Source organism: Pseudophryne corroboree, chromosome 9 (genome assembly GCF_028390025.1).
Source record: "Pseudophryne corroboree isolate aPseCor3 chromosome 9, aPseCor3.hap2, whole genome shotgun sequence".
NCBI classification, from domain to species: Eukaryota; Metazoa; Chordata; class Amphibia; order Anura; family Myobatrachidae; genus Pseudophryne; species Pseudophryne corroboree.
In genome coordinates, this window is record NC_086452.1 from 93,004,235 (window position 1) to 93,023,876 (window position 19,642).

Sequence of the window (19,642 nt, forward strand, 5' to 3'; positions counted from 1 at the left end):
AATACCTATAGCATTAACCACTTAACTGGCATGGTCGCATCAGATGCGACCACACCAGACTGGGCTTTCCCTGACATGGTCGCATCTGATGCGACCAGTCAGAAATGCCCACTGTGCTGCTGTGGGAAGAGATTCTTCCCACAACCGGCAATGTAAGAGGGACCTACCGGCCCCTATGGAGCTTATGGCTCCTTCTCTAATGTGTCCCGATCACTGTGGTAACAGTGATCGGGAAGCCCGACATCATTTCGTCCCACTTGGCGGCTACTGAGACTGAGCAGCAGCCGCCGGGATGTCAGCGCCGCTCCCCCCTGTATGTGCCGGTGGCTGCAGAGTACAGCAGCCACCGGGATGTCCGCACCGCTCCCCCATATGTGCCCGGCGGTTGTAGAGTGCAGCAGCCGCCGGGATGTCAGCGCTGTTGCCCCCTGTATGTGCCCGGAGCTGCAGAGTACAGCAGCCGCCGGGATGTCAGCGCTGTAGCCCCTGCAGTGGAGCATGTTCCCAGCTCTCTGCATATGGGGGGAGAAGGGGGGGTAAAATAGTAAAATTACGCTTTTTAAATTTTTTTAAATAAAACAAAAAAAAATACATATACACTGTCCACAAGAGGAGGCATCGGGGGGAGTTTGCAAAAAAATTATTTTATAATGGGGGCTAATGGACACGGGGTGGTGCGAGACACCCCCTAAGAATATTTTACAAAAAAAAATATTTCAATGTAGTTTTAAAAAAGCTTTTTAAGCCATATTACATTTAAAAAAAAAACCCGACAATTTCTGACCGGTTTTGGTGACAAAAAAAATCGACAGTTAAGTGGTTAAAAGGAATTATTGCCAGTAACCCTCTTTAAAACAAAACGCACAACGGTCTGAAACAGAGAATCTCTTCTAACTTTGGGAACTTAGCTAGAAGTGCCTCATATACACCCAACTAGGAAGATGCGCCTAAGTTACGAGATATTGTTGTAAGCAGTCAATTCAGAGGCGGAACTACCGCCAGTGCAACCAGTGCGTTGCACTGGGGCCCGCCTCTGTCCAGGGGCCCAAAGCATGTAATGAGTCAAACTGACTCATTACATGCCGCTGTGCGCTGCGGGCAACCGCTGCCCGCAGCGCACAGCCGCCCAGAGAGGAGAGGAGCAGCGGTACAGCAGAGGGGCAGCAGCAGCAGCGCCTCCACCAATAACACAGCGCTGCTGCGGCTCCCTCCTCCACCTCCCTCCTCCTCCTTCTCTCCTGCCCGGGAATCGTCTGATGCTGCACCGAGGAGTCTGAGCCAGCGGAGAGGGTAAGTATAATTCTTCTTTCTTTCTGTCTCTTTCTTTCTTTCTTTTCTTTCTACAAAAAAGGGGGACTGTCTGCCACAATGTGTAAAAAGGGGGAATCTGCTTGCCGCAATGTGTAAAAAGGGGGAATCTGCCTGCCGTAGTGTGTAAAAAGTGGGAATCTGCTTGCCGCTATGTGTAAAAAGGGGGAATCTGCCTGCCACAATGTGTAAAAACGGGGAATCTGCTTGCCACAATGTGTAAAAAGGGGGAATCTGCCTGCCGCAATGTGTAAAAACGGGGAATCTGCCTGCCGTAGTGTGTAAAAAGGGGGAATCTGCCTGCCGCAATGTGTCAAAACGGGGAATCTGCCTGCCGCAATGTGTAGAAAGGGGGAATCTGCCTGCCACAATGTGTAAAAATGGGGAATCTGCCTGCCGCAATGTGTAAAAAGGGGGAATCTGCCTGCCGCAATGTGTAAAAAGGGGGACTGTCTGCCGCAATGTGTAAAAAGGGGGAATCTGCTTTCCGCAATGTGTAAAAAGGGGAAATCTGCCTGCCGTAATGTGTAACAAGGGCACGCTGTCTGCCGTAATGTGTAACAAGGACACACTGTCTGCCGTAATGTGTAACAAGGGCACGCTGTCTGCCGTTATGTGTAACAAGGGCACGCTGTCTGCCATAATGTGTAACAAGGGCATGCTGTCTGCCGTTATGTGTAAAAAGTGTACGCTGTCTGCCGCTATGTTTAACAAGGGCACGCTGTCTGCCGGTATGTGAAAAAAGTGTACGCTGTCTGCCGCTATGTGTAACAAGGGCACGCTGTCTGCCGTTATGTGTAAAAAGGGTACGCTGTCTGCCGCTATGTTTAACAAGGGCACGCTGTCTGCCGTTATTTGTAAAAAGTGTACGCTGTCTGCCGTTATTTGTAAAAAGTGTACGCTGTCTGCCGCTATGTGTAAAAAGGGGACGCTGTCTGCCGTTATGTGTAAAAAGAGGGCGCTGTCTGCCGTTATGTGTAAAAAGGGGACGCTGTCTGCCGCTATGTGTAAAAAGGGCACGCCGTCTGCTGCAATGTGTAAAAAGGGCACGCTGTCTGCCGTTATGTGTAAAAAAGGGGGACGCTGTCTGCCGTAATGTGTAAAAAGGGGATGCTGTCTGCTGTAATGTGTAAAAAGGGTACGCTGTCTGCCGCTATGTTTAACAAGGGCACGCTGTCTGCCGTTATTTGTAAAAAGTGTACGCTGTCTGCCGTTATTTGTAAAAAGTGTACGCTGTCTGCCGCTATGTGTAAAAAGGGGGCGCTGTCTGCCGTTATGTGTAAAAAGGGGACGCTGTCTGCCGCTATGTGTAAAAAGGGCACGCCGTCTGCTGCAATGTGTAAAAAGGGCACGCTGTCTGCCGTTATGTGTAAAAAAGGGGGACGCTGTCTGCCGTAATGTGTAAAAAGGGGATGCTGTCTGCTGTAATGTGTAAAAAGAGGAATCTGTCCGCCGTAAGATGTAAAAGGGTCTCTACCTGGTGTAGTGGTGCTACTGTGCGGCGTAATTTGAATAATGGAGACTACTGTGCACCGTTTTATGAATTGGTATTATTTTGTGGCCACACACCTTCCCCACGAAGCCACGCCACTATGTATTTTTGTGCGCGCCTACGCCGCGCACTGCCCCTGTTTTGCATGCAGGGGTGGGGCTCCGATGCCGTTTCTTGCACACAGTGCTAAAATGTCTAGTTACGGCACTGTTGCTAGGTATCCACTTCCCCGAGCAGGTCCCCCTCACCAGATCCTCTCCAGGGGTGAGGGGGTGGACTTGGGTGGGTTGGGGGTTGGCCCAAGCCATTTTGTCGCACATGGGCCCACCGCTCGCTAGTTCCGCCACTGAGTTAATTCATTATAAAAGTTGAACATTTCAGCTGCAAATACAGTACAGTAGTGAGCTAATGTTTGACATCTCAACACTGAGAGCAGTAAATTCATTGGTATAGGTCCTGGGACTGTGGTTACCCACAAATAAAGTGTTCAAAGCACTTTAGTCAGGCTCCAAACCTGCTGCTAGTGAATAGAGGCAATCGCTAGGTGTCTCATATGCTGGTACAGGAGTGCAGTGATAATAATCTATGCTCTGTCAGTAACATGCTAGTCTTAGTGAAATACAGTACTAAGCAATGATGTCAATGAAAATGTTTATCAAATCAAACAGTTCATTAACTCTGAATTGACTTTCAATGTTTATATTCTGGAATACCCTTGTGCATTAGTATGTTGGAAGAACAACAAGATCCCTTAAATCTAGATTCAGAGAACACAACCAAAATATCTCGAGGAAAAATTTAAACCCACAGTGTCTCCAGACGTTTCACACACTGTCACGGTGGCACTGCAGAAGGCATGACTGTAGTAGATGTACAAGTATTTCAGGTCACCAGCACCAGTGGCAAAAGCAGGATATCTAGAGGGGGGTTTCCAACTGCAATTCACAATCTCCCGCTGTATGGGACATTGCAGAGTCTAGGGGAGCAGTAGAAGAACATGGTAACGACCCCGGACATAAATGTACACATAGCTCTTTTTATACACTGGATAGTGTATGGAATGCAGTATTAATAATTAACACTATAGATGGTCAATAGTATAGGAAAGATATTTAACTAATTTAAATAAAATAAGTGGTCAGGAAAAGGTTAAACATCCCATAATAGATAAATACACAAACATAATAGAACCAGTAGGACACAGAACTACACTTTCTAAGCACACATTCTCCCACCTCATGGTAAGGCGCCTGTCTCTTCTTCCTGGTAGCTACTCTCTGGTCCAGGTTACTGATTGAGGACTCAGATCCACACTCACAACAAACTTGGTAGAAGAAGCTGCTACCACTGAGCCATGTGCAGCAGCTCCATCCCTTAAACTGAATTTTGTGGTGGCAGCTATAGTAATCATATTAAATACTATTGCTATTGTCATAATTTGTGCCACTGGCCAAGAGTGTGTGGGGGGGGGGGGGGGGGGGGTTCCCGTGCAACCAGAAACCCCCCCTGCGTTTGCCTAAGAGCACGGATGAAAATAAGTTTAAAAGTCTGTGTATAGGAGAGTCAGCATGGATTCTTAAGCTGGGTACACACTAGACGACCTCTCCTAGTCAGGGCCGGTGCAAGGTTTCTCAGCACCCTAGGCAAAACTTCAGCCTACTGCCCCCAACCACCACCAAAACCCACTACTCAGCCCTTCAGATGAAAGTGTGACAAATAAGTTCCACAGCCACTACTTGCATTAAGCACAGCAAAGATGTTTCTTTTAGAGTCATCATTCATTTTGTGATAGGCAGACTCAGATCCCGACGCCCTAGGCAGCTGCCTAAAGCTGCCTAATGGTAGAGCCGGCCCTGCCCCTAGTTAGCAATCAGCACTATATCGCCAACTAGTGGTGATTGCCAGTACATACACACTAAACGATATCGATGACGTTCAGTGACGTCATCCCCTGCACTCCCCGTACATGCAGCTCAATGGTATAGTTAAAGTTGAGCTGCATGTTTGATAGATAATGCCTGAATGAGAATGACCCGTGGGTGCGTGCATCGGTCATCATTCAGGCATACACACTAGACAATATGAACAATAGTGTATCGCCAAGTGCGTACAACGCTGTCGACTTGATACTCCCCACCCAATGGAGCTAAATGAAGCCCTAGATTACACTTGTTTAGACAAAACTTAGGACCTTAATTTTTTTCAAAATTCCCCATTGTGGGACGGTTTCCAAGTCGCACACTGCTGCAACCGATTTAGGGGGTAATTCAGACCCGATCGCGAGCAAGCGATTTTTGCACTGCTGCGATCAGATATTCGCCGCCACAGGGGGAGTGTATTTTAGCTGTGCAAGTGTGCGAACGCATGTGTAGCAGAGCTGTACAAACAGATTTTGTGCAGTCTCTGCGCAGCCCAGGACTTACTCAGCCGCTGCGAACACTTCAGCCTGTCCGAGACCGGAATTGACGTCAGGATCCCTCCCTGCAAACGCATGGACACTCCCTGAAAATGGTCAGTTACCACCCACAAATGCCTTTTTCCTGTCAATCTCCTTGCGATCGCCCGTGCGAATGGATCCATCGCACAAACCCATCGTTGAGCGGCGATCTCCTTCGTACCCATGCGACGTGCTGCGCATTGCAGTGCATACGCATGCATATTGCAGTGCATATGCATGCGCAGTTCGGACCAAATCACAGGCTGTTAGAAAAAGCAGGTCTGAATTACCCCCTTAGTGTGTTCTGCTGTAGTCACATCTGTGACTTTATGCTAATGCTAGTATCAGCCCTTCCCGGGTATATAAGCGTACTTCTGAATGCGCAAGACTGGGATGCCCACACTGACCGTCTTTGGAAGCTATAATAATGCTGGGTGCATCTGAAAAAACTGAAACTGAAAAAGTAGTAGCAAAGAAAAGCAAAGAGAATCACAAAAAAATATTTAAATATATCAATAGCAAGAGATTAAAGAAGGAGAGTATAGGCCCTTTAAAAGATAAGTTGAGTCTTAATCAAAAATGATAATGACATAGCGGACACACTAAATGAGTTTTTTTTATAGTATTTACGAGAGAGGACCCAATTCAGGGACTAAGTCGCAATCACAATAATGAGAATATCCCGCTAATAGATACTTATTTAAGTGAGGAGGTACTGTAGTCTGTGACCAATTAAAACATTTAAAGATTAATAAATCACCGAGTCCAGATGGAATTCACCCAAGGGTTCTAATGGAGCTTCACTCTGAACTTGCAAAACCGCTATTTTTGATCTTTAAAGATTCAGATATATCTGGTATGGTTCCCAAAGACTTGCATCTAGTGGAAGTAGTGCCTATATTCAAAAAGGGAAGTAAAGCTGAACCGGGTAATTATAGACCAGTTAGTCTTACATCTATAGTGGGGAAAGTATTGGAAGGTATTCTAAGGGATAGTATTCCTTGAAGCAAATAAGGTCATTAAAAGGAATCAACATGGATTTGTGAAGGACAGATCCTGTCAAACCAACTTACTTGGTATTTACGAAACAGTTAGTGCAAACCTCGATCGGGGTAAGGAGGTGGATGTAATCTTTTTAGACTTTGCCAAAACTTTTGACACCATACCACACATGAGACTTATCTACAAGCTACAAAAAACAGGGCTAGGGTGCACAATATGCACTTGGGTCAAAAATTGGTTAGATAATAGGGAGCAGCGCGTTGTGGTTAATGGGTCCTTTTCAAATTGGACTAAAGTACTAAGTGGTGAGCCTCAAGGCTCGGTACTAGGACCGCTATTGTTCAACATTTTCATTAATGACCTAACAGAAGGTCTAGAGAGCATGGTGTCAATTTTTGCAGATGATACCAAATTGTGTAAGGCTATAAATACAGAGGAGAATGCTGAGTCTCTTCAGAACGACTTAGTTAAATTAGAAGCATGGGCAGCCAAATGGAGAATGCACTTCAATACAGACAAGTGTAAGGTCATGCACTGTGGTAGCAAGAACAAAAATAACACCTACATACTGAATGGGATAAAATTAGGGGATACTGTACTGGAAAAGGGCTTAGGTGTTCTCATAGATAGCAAACTAAGCAACAGTACCCAATGTAGGACTGCAGCAAAGAAGGCTAATAAGATATTAGCATGCATAAAACTGGGAATTGATGCAAGGGACAAGAGTGTTATACTCCCGTTATATAAATCACTAGTGAGGCCACACCTTGAATACTGTGTACAATTCTGGGCACCATACTACTAAAAGGATATCCTGGAGCTTGAAAAGGTTCAGAGGCAGGCAACCAAACTAATTAAGGGCATGGAGACGCTGGAATACGAGGAAAGGCTTGCAAGGCTAGGCATGTTTACACTGGAAAAGAGGAGACTGAGAGGCGACATGATCAACATCTACAAATATATAAGGGGACAATACACAGACCTGGCGCGAGACCTGTTTTTGGTTAGATCAACACAGAGGACTCGGGGACACTCGCTTAGGTTAGAGGAGAGGAGATTCCGCACATCACCTCCGCAAAGCAAAGGCTTTTTCACAGTAAGGACTCAGTCAACACCTTTAAGAATGGGTTAGATAAATTCCTAATGGATAAGGATATCCAGGGTTATGGTGCATAGTCACGCACTATAGATACTACAAAAAAAGGGATACAACGCAACGGCTGACTTCAGCATCAGTCAAACTTTAGACCAAATAAACCTGCTCAGGAGACCACAAATAGGTTGAACTCGATGGACAAATTGTCTTTTTTCAACCTCAGATACTTTATTACTATGTTACTATCTTTAAATGCAAAGCTCGGTCGTACCATCAAAACATGCACCAGTCCCATACTCAATGTAGACTGTCCGTCAGAGTATGGCCTCCAATGTGAGCAAGTTCACAACCATAACACGGCCACCGTGTGTCAGAATAGCCACATCCCAGACACTGCCCGTCATGGGTGTGTATTATTAGATCTACACTAAAAAGGTCTACAGTCAAAAGGTAATGGTAGACTAATGGTACACTAATGGTAGACTAATGGTAGGCTAATGGTAGACATGCATTAGGTCCACAGGCTCAAAAGGTTAACAGGGTTAAAAGGTCGACGTGGGATATGAAGACAATAAGAAAGGTCGACATGGTCAAAAGGTCGACATGGAAATGGTCGATGCAAAAAAAAGTAGACACAATTTGTTTTATTTTTTGGGGGTGTTTTGACACTTTTCTGCCACAAACAAGCCCCATTAGCGTACCAAGTCCCCTCGCATGGCTCACTTTGCTCGCTATGCTTCGGGCAAGGTTACTATTTCCAATCGTAGTCCACATGGATGGTTAAGTATAAATAAGTTGAATTTTTAAAAATAAAAAAAACTTTTGTCTACCATATGTGTGTCTACCACTGTCATGTCTACCTTTTAGCCCTGTCGACCTTTATAGTGTAGCTCTATTGACCGGATACCGCCCAGCATATTTCCAGTGCATTTCTAACACTGCACATCTCAATGGCAACTACGCCTCTGTGTGCACACACAATGTAACGCATGCTCCGTATGAGTTTTTAGGGATTTTCGCACAATCATAGTAAAAAAAAAAAAAAATTACTCTACTCAGTGAACATCGGCATTACATGCGACACAGAATCAGGCCCCATATTTTGTTTTTGTGGTATTGCTTATACATTTACACTTATAAGTGTCAGTTTTTCGCTGTAGGTGTATACCTAGATTACAAGTTGGTATATTGACCCAAAGAAGATTATACATATTATCAGGATGTCTTAGTGGATTACTCTCTCGGAACATCCAGAGTACTCACATCCCACCAACGTATTAGTCCCCGAGCACGATTCTAGTGCATACCTGCTGATCTTGGAAGGGTTGGTCTTCAGGTTGCCAGCGGCCGGCCTCCCGGCGACCACAATACCGGCGCTGGAATCCCGGCCGCTGGCATATCGACATCTTTTCTCCCTCTTGGGGGTCCATGAGCAAGGGGCTCATTTGCGCTCGCCCAGCTGTCGGTATGCCGGCGGTTGGGATTCCGGCGCCGGTATGCTGGACGCCGGGACCCCGACCGCTGGCAAACCATACTAACCCCTTGGAAGGAGCAGACAGGTTGGCACAATGGCTGTAGGGCAGAAGTGGATGATGCAGGGGAATGTGAAGGAGTGATTGCGCCATTGTTGGCCAACCCCTGATATACAATACTGCTATTACCAACATTTTAAACCAGTGACAGGGTCCAGATGACGCAATTCAGTGCAAACTGCATCATCGGTTGTCTGACCCGCCCACTTTACTCGGGAAGTAGGAGGCTGCTGGGGGGCGTCTGCGGGAGACTTGCCCACTTTTTCCGGCATCCACGGATGCCACTTGATTCTCAGGAGCCTCCTGGCCGATCCATGAGAGTAGGTAAGTATGTTCTAATGAGGTGTCCAACCCTTCTATAGGATTTGCAGCTCGTTCTAACAGGGGGATCCGGTCTCTAGGTCGACAAGACTTAGGTCGACAGTGTCTAGATCGACCACTATTGGTCGATAGTAAGTAGGTCGACATGGTTTCTAGGTCGACAGGGACTCTAGGTCGACATGTACTAGGTCGACATGACAAAAGGTTGACGTGAGTTTTTCACATTATTTTTTTTCTTCATTTTTTGAACTTTTCATACTTTACGATCCACGTGGACTACAATTGGGAACGGTAACCTGTGCCGAGTGCAGCCGTAGCAAAGCGAGGGGACACGGTGCACTAATTGGGGTTCCCCGTCACTCTAAGAAGAAAACGACACCAAAAAAACTTAAAAAACTCATGTCGACCCTTTTTCATGTCGACCTAGTACATGTCGAACTAGGAACCATCTCGACCTACTTACTGTCGACCAATAGTAGTCGACCTAAGTGTATTCTATCTAACATACCACACCCCTAACAGGTAGGGTCTGTCTCTCTTTGTATATACGCCTCTTGGCACTGTAAGTGGATATGCATTGCTAATGTATTGTACATTTTCTTTTTGGTTAAAGATTTAGCTTTATATATTTTAAACTTCTGTTACATACGGTCTATATGCTATACAACCAAACCGCATTTAACATTTTTAGAGAGAGAGAGAGAGAGACTAATTCAGACTTGCCTACCCTCCCGGAACGGCTGGGAGGCTTTCGAAAATAAGGTGACCCTCCCAGCACCCCATAAAGGCCGACAGGTGTCCCGGATCTGACCCGCACTCCCCACACCCTCCTTCAGATTTAACTGAAAGTGGGCGGTGTGGGGGGCCAATGACGCGATATGCGCCCCCTGCTTTACAGAGCCTGTTTCCTCAACACTGTAGAGTGAGTGTGTGTGTGTGGGGGGAATTGGGATGGAGCTACGATGACGCATGCTCAAGGCCATGCCCCGACACGCTGGCATAACCCCGTAGAAGCCCATGGGGCTCCTTCCGCAATGCGACCCTCCCAGCAGGGGTGTATCTAGGGGTCCGAGCACCCATGGCGAAGTAAGGGACTGGCGCCCCCACCATATTTAAAATATGGAAGTCATGTGTGCTAAAAAAGGGGCATGGCCACCAGGGGCGGATTGGGTTGGAAAACCAGCCCGGTAAATTTCTAGAAGCAGCCCTAATAGGGGTGGGGTCTGTAGAGGGGGTGGGGTCTAATGATGGGCCAAGCATACATTTAGGCGCAGTTCACCGTGTCACAATATCCTTGGACATGAAAATGACTTCATCCTGTATGATGCATTTAATACAGGGGTGAAAGCAGAGTTAATTAATGTATCTTTAAATGATCAAGATCTTAAAAAGAAATGAGGTGTTCTCTTTTTCCAACATAAATCACTGTGCCAGGCTAATAGACAAAAGTTGGTATTTACCATTTTACACCCCACACACTCACCCGGCCAGTGTCTCTTACCGCACCCCCCGTCCCCTCCCACACACACACTGCTGCTGTCTCACATCCTATGTGCTCAGCCAGCAGCTGACCCCCCCCCCCACGCACAGTGAACTCACCAGCAGCCGCTGGGCTCCTCACTCGATGACCGGAACTTAGCAGAAGCAGGTGAAGAGACAGACAGCGTGGAAGCTGGGAGAGGTGGCGCCAAGAGGACTGAAGGACCGCAATGAATGCTGTGTGCGGGCAGCGCACACAGGACATTACCATGGCTCCGACTATAATGAGCCATGCACGGAGGGAGAAAGGCCAATGAGGGGAGCGGGGGACATGGCTGGCCGGGATCTGATCCGGGGTCCCGGCGTCCCAATCCGCCCCTGACCACCACCACCAATTTTGCAACTAAACACTGTAAAGCATGAGAGGACATGGGCTGTTATCCAATGTCTCCACTGTACAGCTGGCCACACGCAGGCCCGTCCCGCCTCTAGAGCTGCGGCCCAGGATTATTGATCAATTTGACCTCACACTTGGATGGCCAAACCTGACATGGACCAGTAAAACAGCCCCATGGGGTTTTTGGAGGATCCATGGGGCCAATTCAGACCTGATCGCTCGCTAGCTGTTTTTTTGCAGTCCTGCGTTCACATAGTCGCCGCCCACTAGGGAGTGTATTTTAGCTGTGCAAGTGTCCGGTCACATGTGCAGTCGAGCGGTACAAAAAGATTTTGTTCAGTTTCTGAGTAGCCCAGGACTTACTCAGCCGTTGCGATCACTTCAACCTGTCCGGGATCGGAATTCACGTCAGATACCCGCCCTGCAAACACTTGGGAACGCCTACGTTTTTCCAACCACTCCCAGAAAATGGTCAGTTGACACCCACAAATGCCTTCTTCCTGTCAATCTCCTTGCGATCGCCCATGCAAATGGATTCTTTGCACAAACCCATCGCAGAGCAACGAACCACTTTGTACCTGTGCGACGTGCCTGCACATTGCGGTGCATACGCATGCGCAGTTCTGACCTGATGGCAGCGCTGCAAAAAATGCTAGCGAGCAATCAGGTCTGAATTAGGCCCTGTAAACACTGTATGTATGTATGTCAGCAGACAGCACAACTGTGGAAGGCCTGGAGCAATTTACACCAAACTTGGTACACATCTGACTTACAATCTGCAAACAAACTCCGTGGGGGTTAGACACCCCTAGGGGTGGGACAGCAGCACAGAGTATGTCAGGATGCAGCATAACTCCCGAATGCCTGGACCAATTTACAACAAACTTGGTTCACATATGACTTGCAAGCTGGGAACAAACACTGTGGGGGTAAGACACCGCTAGCACCCCTAGGGGTCAGGCAGCAGCACAGAGTTTTTCAACAGTCAGCATAACTCTGGAATGCCTGGAGCAATTTACACCAAACTTGCTACACATATTACTTACACTCTAGGAACAAACACTGGTGGTCATTCCGAGTTGATCGCTCGCTGTCGTTTTTCGCAGCGCAGCGATTAAGTGCTTTCACACAAAACTTTGTAGTTTTACCCACGCTCGAGCGACGTTTTTCAGTCGCTCGAATGTTCGTAGTATGATTGACAGGAAGTGGGTGTTTCTGGGCGGCAACTCAGCGTTTTCAGGGAGTGTGCTAAAAAACGCAGGCGTGCCAGGCAAAAACGCAGGAGTGGCTGGAGAAACGGGGGAGTGGCTGGCCGAACGTAGGGCGTGCTTGTGACGTCAAACCAGGAACTAAACTGACTGGAATCATCGCAAGATAGGAGTAGCAAATCTGCTACTCTTAAGCCGCCGCCCTCTGGGAGTGTATCTTAGCATAGCAGAATTGCGAATAGAAATTTCTTAGCAGTTCCTGAGTAGCTCGAGACTTAGTCAGCCATTGCGATCAGTTCAGTCAGTTTCGTTCCTGGTTTGACGTCACAAACACACCCAGCGTTCGCCCAGACACTCCCCCGTTTCTTCAGACACTCCCACGTTTTTCCCAGAAACGCCAGCGTTTTTTTCGCACACTCCCAGAAAAAGGCCAGTTTCCGCCCAGAAACACCCACTTCCTGTCAATCACAGTACGATCACCAGAACGATGAAAAATCCTCGTTATGCCGTGAGTAAAATACCTAACTTTTGTGTAAAATAACTAACCGCATGCGCTCTGCGAACCTTGCGCATGCGCAGTAAGCGACTAATCGCAATATAGCGAAAATCTGCAACGAGCGAACAACTCGGAATGAGGGCCATGGTTTTGCCCAACTGCTAACAAAATTCCTGCTGCGATCAACTTGGAATTACCCCCATGGTTTTGCCCAACTGCTAACAAAATTCCTGCTGCGATCAACTTGGAATTACCCCCTATATCAGGACATGCATGATACCTCAGTGATGACAGGGCTGCATGTGACAGGGCCAGTGACATGATGTGAGGAGGGGAATGGAGGCAGCAGGACGCCACAGACTGAGAGTTGTATAGTGGGAAGAGCAGGGTCCCTTGAGGGACCATAAAGGGGTGTGGCCACTACACAAAGTGCATCAGGGAAGCAAGATATGCCTATATACTAGATCTCCAATCAACGTAAATGAACAAACTATCATTCTAATTTACCATCCTCATCCCGTACCAAAGCACGGGTATACAGCTATCTACAATGTTATTTATACTGTGTGTTTAATATTTACATTTATTTTTGTAAACAGACATTCTTAAAATCCGGGGCAACGTCGGGTACTCCAGTTAGTGTATACTAAATCATCGGCCACAGTAGCAATATTCTAAGCATATTGGAAGTCTCGCAACAGAACATTTATAGATGGAGTTTAAGATCATACATGTTAACATTCAACAATATGCTATGTCGGCATGTCCTCTTATGGAGTCTATGTAAGTCATTAGCAAAACCAAATGCTCCGTCTACATCCTGTACAGCGCAGGCACAAGGTCGTCATGAAATAAGTGATATGCCGGCTAGATTCTTATATCTAAGTTTCCTTTAGATGCTTGATCTAAATAATGTATCACTGACAATGACATTACTGTGAAGTGAAGGAGAGATGATTAGGATGGGCACCTGTAACACACAGGCAATGTTTCTGTGACATGGAAAAACAATGGAAGAAATGGTATGGAGTCACCTTCATTGTTGTCCTAGTTGATAGGATAACCAGAAGAGTAGGTTTGGGTGGAATGTGATGAGATGAAATTAAAACCAAACAGTTATGTACCCTCAAGGTTCCGTTCTCAGCAGTCCGGCTGTCGGTATAATGGTGCCACAGGGCACAGCCACGCTCACTGTCCACTCAACCTCTTTCCAACACGTCCAGCGGGTGTGAACAAGTCGAGTGGATGTCATTACCTATTCCCTGTGAATGTCACCTTGCGGGCCCGCCTTACAGTTTTATATACGCTGGTATTAAATAATACATTTCTAGTGCGCCACAAAAAAGACTACTCTTATTTCTTCTCCTCTTTATACGCTCATGGGTTACACAGGTTCTGTGGCTGATTAAACCAGGTGAAATGCAGACTTGAGGTCAGCCAGCCACAGAAACTGTATAATTTGAGAGTTTCCTGGTTTAATGGGAAAGTATAGTTAGTATAGCTATCTCTCTCTCTCTCTCTCTATATATATATATATATATATATATATATATAATAAACCAACAAATGTAAAACCACAGCACTCACCACCACAGAAGCGGGGTGCAGTGTCTGCACTCACCACTCATAGGGTGGGGTGCATGTAGCCCAAGGCCACCTACTTAAAAATATACAAACAGAAAGTTCAGCACTCACCAAAGCAAGCTCACTTATTTTCACAACATCTATAAATAAATGATGGGGGTTTAGTTAGTGAATTGGCCAATGCACGGAAGCCTGCAAACCGCTCACCAAGGTACCCCATCTTCATGCAGGTCCTACACTATCACAGAGTCTCAAAATTAAAACCTAGCAACTGTGTCACACATAATATAACTGCAAATATGCCCACTTGGTTTACTGTGTATCTGCCAAATACTCCATGGCTTTTTAAGGTACACTAGTCACCTGACACTGGCTGATAAATTACTAAAGAACAGCTGACTCAGGTTTAAGATAATTGGGCTTGCATAGGGGTGCATAGGGGTGCATGTGGCTGATTAAACCAGGTGAAATGCAGACTTGAGGTCAGCCAGCCACAGAAACTGTATAATTTGAGAGTTTCCTGGTTTAATGGGATAGTATAGTTAGTATAGCTATCTCTCTCTCTCTATATATATATATTATATATATATATATATATATATATATATATATAATAAGAATTTACGCACCGGTAATTCTATTTCTCGTAGTCCGTAGTGGATGCTGGGAACTCCGTAAGGACCATGGGGAATAGCGGGCTCCGAAGGAGGCTGGGCACTCTAGAAAGATTTAGGACTACCTGGTGTGCACTGGCTCCTCCCACTATGACCCTCCTCCAAGCCTCAGTTAGGACACCGTGCCCGGACGAGCAGACATAATAAGGAAGGATTTAGAATCCCGGGTAAGACTCTTACCAGCCACACCAATCACACCGTACAACTCGTGATACAATATCCAGTTTGACAGTATGAAAACAACTGAGCCTCTCAACAGATGGCTCAACAATAACCCTTTTGTTAACAATAACTATTTACAAGTATTGCAGACAATCCGCACTTGGGATGGGCGCCCAGCATCCACTACGGACTACGAGAAATAGAATTACCGGTGAGTAAATTCTTATTTTCTCTAACGTCCTAGTGGATGCTGGGAACTCCGTAAGGACCATGGGGATTATACCAAAGCTCCCAAACGGGCGGGAGAGTGCGGATGACTCTGTAGCACCGAATGAGAGAACTCCAGGTCCTCCTCAGCCAGGGTATCAAATTTGTAGAATTTTGCAAACGTATTTGCCCCTGACCAAGTAGCTGCTCGGCAAAGTTGTAAAGCCGAGACCCCTCGGGCAGCCGCCCAAGATGAGCCCACCTTCCTTGTGGAATGGGCCTTTACAGATTTTGGCTGTGGCATGCCTGCCACAGAATGTGCAAGCTGAATTGTTCTACAAATCCAGCGAGCAATAGACTGCTTAGAAGCAGGAGCACCCAACTTGTTGGGTGCATACAGGATAAACAGCGAGTCAGATTTTCTGACTCCAGCCGTCCTGGAAACATATATTTTCAGGGCCCTGACAACGTCTAGCAACTTGGAGTCCTCCAATTCACTAGTAGCCGCCGGCACCACAATAGGCTGGTTCAGGTGAAACGCTGACACCACCTTAGGGAGAAATTTGGGACGAGTCCTCAACTCTGCCCTATCCATATGGAAAATCAGATAAGGGCTTTTACATGATAAAGCCGCCAATTCTGACACTCGCCTGGCTGAAGCCAAGGCTAATAACATGACCACTTTCCACGTGAGATATTTCACATCTACGGTTTTTAGTGGCTCAAACTAATGTGATTTTAAGAAACTCAACATCATGTTGAGATCCCAAGGTGCCACTGGAGGCACAAACGGGGACTGAATATGCAGCACTCCTTTTACAAAAGTCTGAACTTCAGGTACTGAAGCTAGTTCTTTTTGAAAGAAAATCGACAGAGCCGAGATCTGTACTTTAATGGAGCCTAGTTTTAGGCCCATATCCACTCCTGCTTGCAGGAAATGCAGAAATCGACCTAGTTGAAATTCCTCTGTTGGGGCCTTATTGGCCTCGCACCATGCAACATATTTTCGCCATATGCGGTGATAATGCGTTGCCGTAACATCTTTCCTGGCCTTAATAAGCGTAGGAATGACTTCTTCCGGAATACCCTTTTCCTTTAGGATCCGGTGTTCAACCGCCATGCCGTCAAACGCAGCCGCGGTAAGTCTTGGAACAGACAGGGCCCCTGCTGTAGCAGGTCCTGTCTGAGCGGTAGAGGCCACGGGTCCTCTGAGAGCATCTCTTGAAGTTCCGGGTACCACGCTCGTCTTGGCCAATCCTGAACCACGAGAATTGTGTTTACTCCTTGCTTTCTTATTATTCTCAATACCTTTGGAATGAGAGGCAGAGGAGGGAACACATAAACCGACTGGTACACCCACGGTGTTACTAGAGCGTCCACAGCTATCGCCTGAGGGTCCCTTGACCTGGCGCAATATTTTTTTAACTTTTTGTTGAGACGGGACGCCATCATGTCCACCTGTGGTTTTTCCCAACGGTTAACCAGCATCTGGAAGACTTCTGGGTGAAGTCCCCACTCCCCCGGGTGGAGGTCGTGTCTGCTGAGGAAGTCTGCTTCCCAGTTGTCCACTCCCGGAATGAACACTGCTGACAGTGCTAGTACATGATTCTCCGCCCATCGGAGAATTTTTGTGGCTTCTGCCATCGCCATCCTGCTTCTTGTGCCGCCCTGTCGATTTACATGGGCGACTGCCGTGATGTTGTCTGACTGGATCAGCACCGGCTGGTGTAGGAGCAGGGATTTTGCTTGACTTAGGGCATTGTAGATGGCCCTTAGTTCCAGAATATTTATGTGAAGGGAAGTCTCCTGACTCGACCATAGTCCTTGGAAGTTTCTTCCCTGTGTGACTGCCCCCCAGCCTCGAAGGCTGGCATCCGTGGTCACCAGGACCCAGTCCTGTATGCCGAACCTGCGGCCCTCTAGAAGATGAGCACTCTGCAGCCACCACAGTAGAGACACCCTGGTTCTTGGAGACAGGGTTATTAAGCGATGCATCTGAAGATGCGATCCAGACCACTGGTCCAACAGGTCCCACTGAAAGATTCTGGCATGGAACCTGCCGAAGGGAATTGCTTCGTAAGAAGCCACCATCTTTCCCAGGACCCGCGTGCAGTGATGCACTGATACCTGTTTTGGTTTCAGGAGGTCTCTGACTAGAGATGACAACTCCCTGGCTTTCTCCTCCGGGAGAAACACTTTTCTCTGGACTGTATCCAGAATCATACCCAGGAACAGTAGCCGTGTCGTCGGAACCAGCTGTGACTTTGGGATATTCAGAATCCAGCCGTGCTGGTGCAGCACTTCCTGGGATAGTGCTACTCCCACCAACAACTGTTCCTTGGACCTCGCTTTTATTAGGAGATCGTCCAAGTACGGGATAATTAAAACTCCCTTTCTTCGAAGGAGTATCATCATTTCCGCCATAACCTTGGTAAATACCCTCGGTGCCGTGGACAGTCCAAACGGCAGCGTCTGGAATTGGTAATGGCAATCCTGTACCACAAATCTGAGGTACTCCTGGTGAGGATGGTAAATGGGGACATGCAAGTAAGCATCCTTGATGTCCAGGGATACCATGTAATCCCCCTCGTCCAGGCTTGCAATAACCGCCCTGAGCGATTCCATCTTGAACTTGAATTTCTTTATGTATGTGTTCAAGGATTTCAAATTTAGAATGGGTCTCACCGAACCGTCCGGTTTCGGTACCACAAATAGTGTGGAATAATAACCCCGGCCTTGTTGAAGTAGGGGTACCTTGATTATCACCTGCTGAGAATACAGCTTGTGAATTGCCGTTAGCACCGCCTCCCTGTCTGAGGGAGCAATTGGCAAGGCAGATTTTAGGAACCGGTGGGGTGGGGACGCCTCGAATTCCAGCTTGTACCCCTGAGATACTATTTGCAGGATCCAGGGATCCACCTGTGAGCGAACCCACTGATCGCTGAAATTTTTGAGGCGACCCCCCACCGTACCTGGCTCCGTACCTGGCTCCGCCTGTGGAGCCCCACCGTCATGCGGCGGACTTGGAAGAGGAAGCGGGGGAGGACTTTTGCTCCTGGGAACCTGCTGTTTGTTGCAGCCTTTTTCCCCTACCTCTGCCTCTGGACAGAAAAGACCCGCCTTTTCCACGCCTGTTTTTCTGGGTCCGAAAGGACTGAACCTGATAAAACGGCGCCTTCTTAGGCTGTGAGGGGACATGGGGTAAAAATGCTGACTTCCCAGACGTTGCTGTGGAAACTAGGTCCGAGAGACCATCCCCAAATAATTCCTCACCCTTATATGGCAACACTTCCATGTGCTTTTTAGAATCTGCATCTCCTGTCCACTGGCGAGTCCATAAGCCTCTCCTAGCAGAAATGGACAATGCACTTACTTTAGATGCCAGTCGGCAGATTTCCCTCTGTGCATCTCTCATATATAAGACTGAGTCTTTTATATGGTCTATGGTTAACAGGATCGTGTCTCTGTCTAATGTGTCAATATTTTCTGACAGTTTATCTGACCAAGCAGCGGCAGCACTGCACATCCAAGCTGACGCAATAGCTGGCCTAAGTATAATGCCTGTGTGTGTATATACAGACTTCAGGATCGCCCCCTGCTTTCTATCAGCAGGTTCCTTGAGGGCGGCCGTATCCGGAGACGGTAGTGCCACCTTTTTAGACAAACGTGTGAGCGCTTTATCCACCCTAGGGGGTGTTTCCCAACGTGACCTATCCTCTGGCGGGAAAGGGAACGCCATTAGTACCTTCTTAGGAATTACCAATTTTTTATCAGGGAAAGCCCACGCTTCTTCACACACTTCATTTAATTCATCTGATGGGGGAAAAACTACGGGTAGTTTTTTCTCTCCAAACATAATACCCTTTTTAGTGGTACCAGTAGTTATATCAGAAATGTTTAACACCTCTTTCATTGCCTCAATCATACAGTGAATGGCCTTAGTGGGCATCAGGTTTGACTCATCGTCGTCGACACTGGTGTCAGTATCAGTGTCGACATCTGGGTCTGCTTGAGGTAGCGGGCGTTTTAGAGCCCATGACGACCCATGCGACGCCTGGGCAGGCACGAGCTGAGAAGTCGGCTGTCCCACATTTGGCATGTCGTCGATTTTCTTATATAAGGAGTCTATACGTGCACTCATTACTTTCCATAAGCCCATCCACTCAGGTGTCTGCCCCGCAGGGGGTGACATCCCTTCTAAAGGCATCTGCTCCGCCTCCACATCATTATCCTCATCAAACATGTCG

At 47.2% G+C, this 19,642-nt stretch overlaps 1 protein-coding gene across 3 annotated transcripts in view; it reads right to left on the minus strand.

The window, feature by feature from the left end:
- GLIS1 (GLIS family zinc finger 1) overlaps positions 1–19,642 on the minus strand; it is a 406,284-nt gene that overhangs the window by 191,602 nt on the left and 195,040 nt on the right. The gene's annotated exons all lie outside the window — the stretch shown is intronic.